We start from the raw sequence: 6,000 nt of genomic DNA on the forward strand, positions 1-6,000 counted from the left end.
GCATCGATGAGTCAGAAGAAGCAAGTCACGGGAGGAGCAAGAAGAGCTTTCCCAGCAGCAGGAGCGGAATGTGCCCTGGCACAGAGACAGCAGCCAGGCCCAGAGGCTCTGCGTGTCTGGGGTGAGACAGAGAGGGCCTGACATGGTTCCCCAGGACAACCAAGTAGCTGCTATAGACCATTGTAAGGATTTGGGCTTTGTTCTACAGGCCACAAGAAGTCACTGAATGATCGAGCACAGGAGAGACCCGGCTGCTGTGTGGACGGTGCTTGCAGATGAGACAACAGGGAGCAGTAAAAACAAGTGGGAGCTGTTAGAGTCCAGGCAGTAAGAGACAGGGAGGCTCACAAGTTTGTTGCCATTATTTCACAAATTAACAGATCAACCCATTCCGGAAAGTAAGCATTATTGTATTTGATACCTATCTGAAAAGTGCCTTTTCAACTTAGTTAAATTAGAATTTAATTTAACAGTTTGAGTCTAGAAGTTCTTTAGAATTGTGGCGTTAATATATATCAGCTCGAGAAAATAAGATCGAGAGAAAAGTTGGAGTCTACATGTGGGAAAATTCTCGAAGGCTATGATTAATAATTAGTTTCCCTTGGGAATAGGAGGTGAGGTTTAGTCATTGGTCCAGGTTTTAGTTTAAAATACACAATGAATCTGGGATAATTTTGCACTAAGCAGCTCAACCTAGACACGCATATGTTCGCATAGAAATGATGTTCGTTAACTTTTGTCTCCCTAAGACCAGAGTCATGCATCCCTAGCTTCTCTGAGAGGAATTTAGGAGTAAACTGAGATCTTAGCCCCAACCGCTGATACAACAGTTTGAGGGGGATGAACTGGGTTGGGCCGAGAGGCTCTTCCTGTGCTCAGGCCTGGAAGGAAAAGAGGCAGGGTTGTAAGACGCCTGAGCTCCAGTCAAGACGTGGGGATGACCTCAGGGCTTGTCCGTCCTATGGAAGTCGGCCTCCCCATGACCTTCCCGCTTCAGGAATAACTGAAGGTGGAGTGCAGAGTTGGGGGCAGCAGCTCCAAGGGATCACTACCGTCACACCCACTTCCTGCACGGTCACCCTCAGGAGGAAGGCCCCGCAACAAGGAGGAAAAGGAAAATGGGGAAGCACAGTTGCCGCCATGACTTCCTTCCAGGAGAGCTACATGCATCCATTGACCAAGCCCGTCTTCCCTTCCTTTGTAACATGCCTGGTGTTGCGCTCTCAGTGCTAAGCAGCGTCGAGGGAGGACTTCTGATCTGCTGCTTTCTGCTGACCCCGTCGTCTTCGGCAAACTCTGACATGCCTTCAAAAGCTCAGATTTTGAGTTCATTCGCAAATGTAATGCCATCAAAGGGAAGAAGGAGAAATTTTGTACCAGCAGACTCCTATTTCTCACTTGATTTTTTAAGGGCAATTCCAGAGTGATTGTAATCAGCCTCTGATAAGCTTTGCTTGTCCCTTTGTGTTGATAGATGGAGCAAAAGCACTGTAATTTCTATTATCAGTGGGAGACTACTTCTCCCAGTGTGTCTAAATAAGTGAATCCATTATAAATTTATTAAGCACATTGAATATCATATTACATTTCACCAAGTTAAATGTTTCTTGTATTTAACAAGGGTGCAGTAAAATAAAAACGTTCTCAGCATTTTTCCGTTAGATAAAAGGGATTGGCTTTGGTTCAGAATCTAACACTAAAAAAAAAAAAAAAAAAAAGTCCAGCAGCAAAGGTGAATACTTTTTTTTCCCCCTCAATGCATGCCACCACTTTCTCAGTTACTCCTATTCTCCTCCCAGCCCGTCTTAAATCAAGGCAGCATGACAGGAAGCAGAATGTTCCAGATGGCAAGTGAGGACCGTGGTACAGGATTGGGTGCGGAAAAGGAACTGCGCTCAGCAGAGCTGGGAGCAATCAAAACAGGGCAGGACAGAGTAATAATTCAGGTGACTGGTTGGTGGAAAAGGGAACTCGCCCTTTTGGGTGAGGAGACAAGTTAAAAATATACATTAAATTTAGCTCTCGTTCCACATTTCCAAAACCTAAAAGTAACCTTTAAGGATGGGATTAGGCAAAACCAAGAACAAAAGTATTACAACTCCATTTCATCTTTTTTCATCTCCTTTGCAGGGATTCTGAGTGTGTCTGCCGATGTAGTCTTCCTACTTTAGGAATAGGGAGGAAGGCGGTGGGGAGAGCACAGTATGGACGTCTGCGTGTGCAGCTGGAGAATTTTCGGGCTGATGCAGTCTGCTGGTTGTAAGACAGCCGGGGGCGGGGGCGGGGGGGGGGGAGCTGAGTGTGAAAGGTGGGGGACGTGGAGGAGGAGCCAACTGGCTGTACTTCCTGCTCCATTTTGCTGTAAGCCTACAACTAGTCTGAACAATAAATTCCACTAATTGAAAAAAAGCAAAAAAGCAATGGAGTCTAAACATGATTGATTTGTTCACTTATTTGTTTATTAGTTGGTCCTGGTAGCAGTTAATAATCTATCAAAGTTACTGTTGAAAAACTGAATTTAAAATCGACATGTGCTCAACAACACCTTTTTGTTAATAAAGCTATTATGCATGTTACTAAAAATCTCTGCTGAAGCCAAACTGAGTTCCATGTCAGAAATGTCCTTCAGGAAGCAGAGATTTCACTGAGACTTTCCTCCTTCCTTGCTATAAATGATTTATATACCCATTAAATAAGTATACGCAAACCTAAGCAAGCCACTTCACCTTTCTGGAGACCACACAGAATGCCTGCTACAGGGTATTCCTCTGTAGGGAATCACTATGAAATGAGTAGGAGGTCCTCACTCTTGCTCCACAGGGTCCATCAACACGTAGCCAGAGGTTCCCTGAAGGGGAGGTTCTGGGGAAGCCTCAGGATACAGAATCTAACAGATTGGAGGGTTTTAAAGAAAAGGCGGTGGTCTTTGAGGGAAAAGGTGGTCTTCAGATGACACGCAAGATACAGAATTTTCATCACTAGCAGCTTACCTTCCATTGATAGGCTTGCTCCTTGGTGTTGAAAGATGTGTGTGCTCCTTTCAGCAGCCTACTCACACTCAGATGTAGGGACTCAAATACGAAGTAAACTACTAAAGATACGCCATGAAAGAAGTGCTTCATTATAAAAACATTTCCAATTACTGAACTTCCACTTGTCTTTAAGTTCTGCAATGTTTAAGATCCTTTCCCCCTTTTTTTTCAACCCAGGGTTCCGAACCTACTCCAGTGCTCTGACCGTCTCATAAGCGAACATTCAGAAAGTCAGAAGTTATCAACAGACATTGCATACATCCCAAAGTATATCCATCCCTATCCAGCCCACTGGAATCTGAACTAGTTTTGGAGCCATTAAACAACTTAAATCAAGCTTAGAGCAGGCACCATAGAAACATTTTAATCAGAAGTTACCAAGAGAAATCAATCCAGGCCTATAGGTATTAGAATTAGTTCCTACACTGTCTCTAGTTCTCAAAAAATTCTTGAAAAACCCTTAATTGCTCCTCACCATTCAAAAGGCCATTATCGCCATCCTGTACCATCATTTTAAAAAGGCAGAAACCTGGAAGGATATAGGCCACATTGTATTTATCCGGGTTGTGCTGGTACACTGATCCTAGCACCTTCCTGCTTTGCTCAAACACTGTAATTTGGCATTAGGCTCCAAGACTTCATCGTGGATCTGGGTTTTGTTAACTCCCTGAGAGGGAGCCCTGAGCCCGGGTCACTAGCTACTGCACGAGACGTGGGCTGAGGCACTTTGCCACTAGGGCTCAGTGTCCCTATATTAAAACCAGTAAGTTTGGACTAGATGAGCCAGAAATAAAGCCTTTTCTAGTCCTAAAGTCGTGAGACTCTTTTCCCAATAAATTCGGCCTAATCAGAGCACTCAATAATTACATCGTATTATATCTTCACTTTGTCCTGCTCTGGGGCCTGTTCTAAGACCAGAACCGGGTCATGGAAAGCTCTACCTGTAGCCATGGCTCCGGGAGACCCTGCAGAGGTCAAAGGCTCTCCCAGGGAGGATTGAGAATCCCAGAATAAGGGTATCTCTGATAAGCATCAGGTTTGGTATCAGCCCAGAGAAGAACAGAAGGGACTCTGTCCCCGAAAAAGCTACCAAGACGTTAATGCTTCACATCAAAACCAGCAGTCACTTTCTCTTTCAGGACAGCCTTGCTATTTAATACCCCAGAAGACCAAGGACAAAGAATGGCATTGTATAAGCTCTGTAACTCAAGCAATTAGCCAGGTAATGGTCTGTGGGGCTCATTATAGCAGAATGTCAATTAAAACACTTGGAAGGAAATTATGCAAAGCCCTTAGATTTCAAATCTTATAAACTACCCAGTAAGACTAAATTACAGTAAATGTCATATCACTACAGTATGTATCCCATAAATGAAAATAAAGTTTTTCTAATATGGACTCTTGCTTAATATCTCATAAATCCCAGAAATTGAAAAGAGCGGCCAAGTGTCTAGTCTTGATTCAACAATAAAGGAAATGAGATCAAGGATGTCATGTTTGAATTGAATATCTTCTTTCCTACCTTTGGCCTAATTAAGTAATACTTTGTATATCTCTAGTTAATTGTTTTTCAAAGATTAAAAAATATAGCTATTAGTTTTAATTTGGATTTCTGCCAATGGACCTTAAGCAGGAAGATTAGAAGAGGGATGGGTAAAATGTGAATTTCAGAAAGCAAATTATTTCTCAGAAAGATCTTCAGATAAGATTTCTCTGTTTAATGACTTGTCTGACTTCATTCCCATAGAAGCACAGCATTTCTTTTTCTGTGTATGTGCAGATACGTCATCAGAAAAATTGCCTTCTTCAAAATAGAAAATAAATGATAGAGCTCTTTATGCAATTTCAAAAAATGCAAATAGCACTTTGCATCCAATAGTGATTTTTCCTAAACACTGGTAGAAAGAACATGATATATAAAAATTAGTTTCTGTCCTGAAAACCCTCAAGTCAAGTTTAAGCCAGCAGTTAATTTTTATTCATGAATTATAGATCCTTTAGATAAGGGAGGGAAAATAAAATGACTAATAGATCTAGAAATGTAATGTTCCGCTAATTCTATCATAGGAAGCTAAATGCATGTTGAATTTGTGTTTTTATTCATAATTGTTCTGTAAAATACCATAGGCATAACACATTTTTAAAGCAAAATGTCTTTCCTCCTTGCCAGATAATTGTAATGATAGAAACCATATATTTCATGTGACTACCTATATCATCTCAACTGAAGATATACCGCACTATTATAACCTAAACAAAAGCTGATTTTTAAGACATTCATTGCACATCATCTCTGAAAGGGGATTAAATATTGCATGGAACCAAAAATACGTAGTTCTCTCCCAGTAATCTCAATATATTACAATCTCCCTTTAGAATTTATTTATTCTGCTTATCTCACAGATATTCATAAACTTAGTGACTTTAAAATTAAAAATGATTCTATACTCCATACCACAACCTTCCACATTTCAAAAATCAATACAAAAAAATAGATTTAATACCATAGTGGAAAGACTGCCTTCTATCAATTACATGCTTTTATCATTTCTATTCATATTCTTATTTCCTTGAGGCAAATTGTATCAACAGGACTATTTTAAGCCTGGGATCTTATTGCAAAAGGCCTGATGGAAGATAAAATAAATCAATGTTTGTAATCATCACCTACCTTATGGATGTTTCCTTATCAGTAATCCCTCTCCTAGAAGGCACATTGGAAAACTCAATCTCATTTATCATTAGACAGGGGTCTGTTGTATTTTCAAGATTTGCCCCTACCCAATGGGAGGTGAGTGCCCTTGATGAGGGGGGTGGTGACTTTTTCTGACTCTGAAGAAAGGCTCTGAAATCCGATGAAAGGCAAATGCCTTGGGAATACTGAGGTCTTAGCTCTTCAGTGGCCTGACCTTGTCTGCCAATCCCCTCGGCTTGAGGGATTATCTTTCATCCTAATACTTTAAGGTCA

Source organism: Ursus maritimus, unplaced genomic scaffold (genome assembly GCF_017311325.1).
Source record: "Ursus maritimus isolate PB19 unplaced genomic scaffold, ASM1731132v1 scaffold_20, whole genome shotgun sequence".
NCBI classification, from domain to species: domain Eukaryota; kingdom Metazoa; phylum Chordata; class Mammalia; order Carnivora; family Ursidae; genus Ursus; species Ursus maritimus.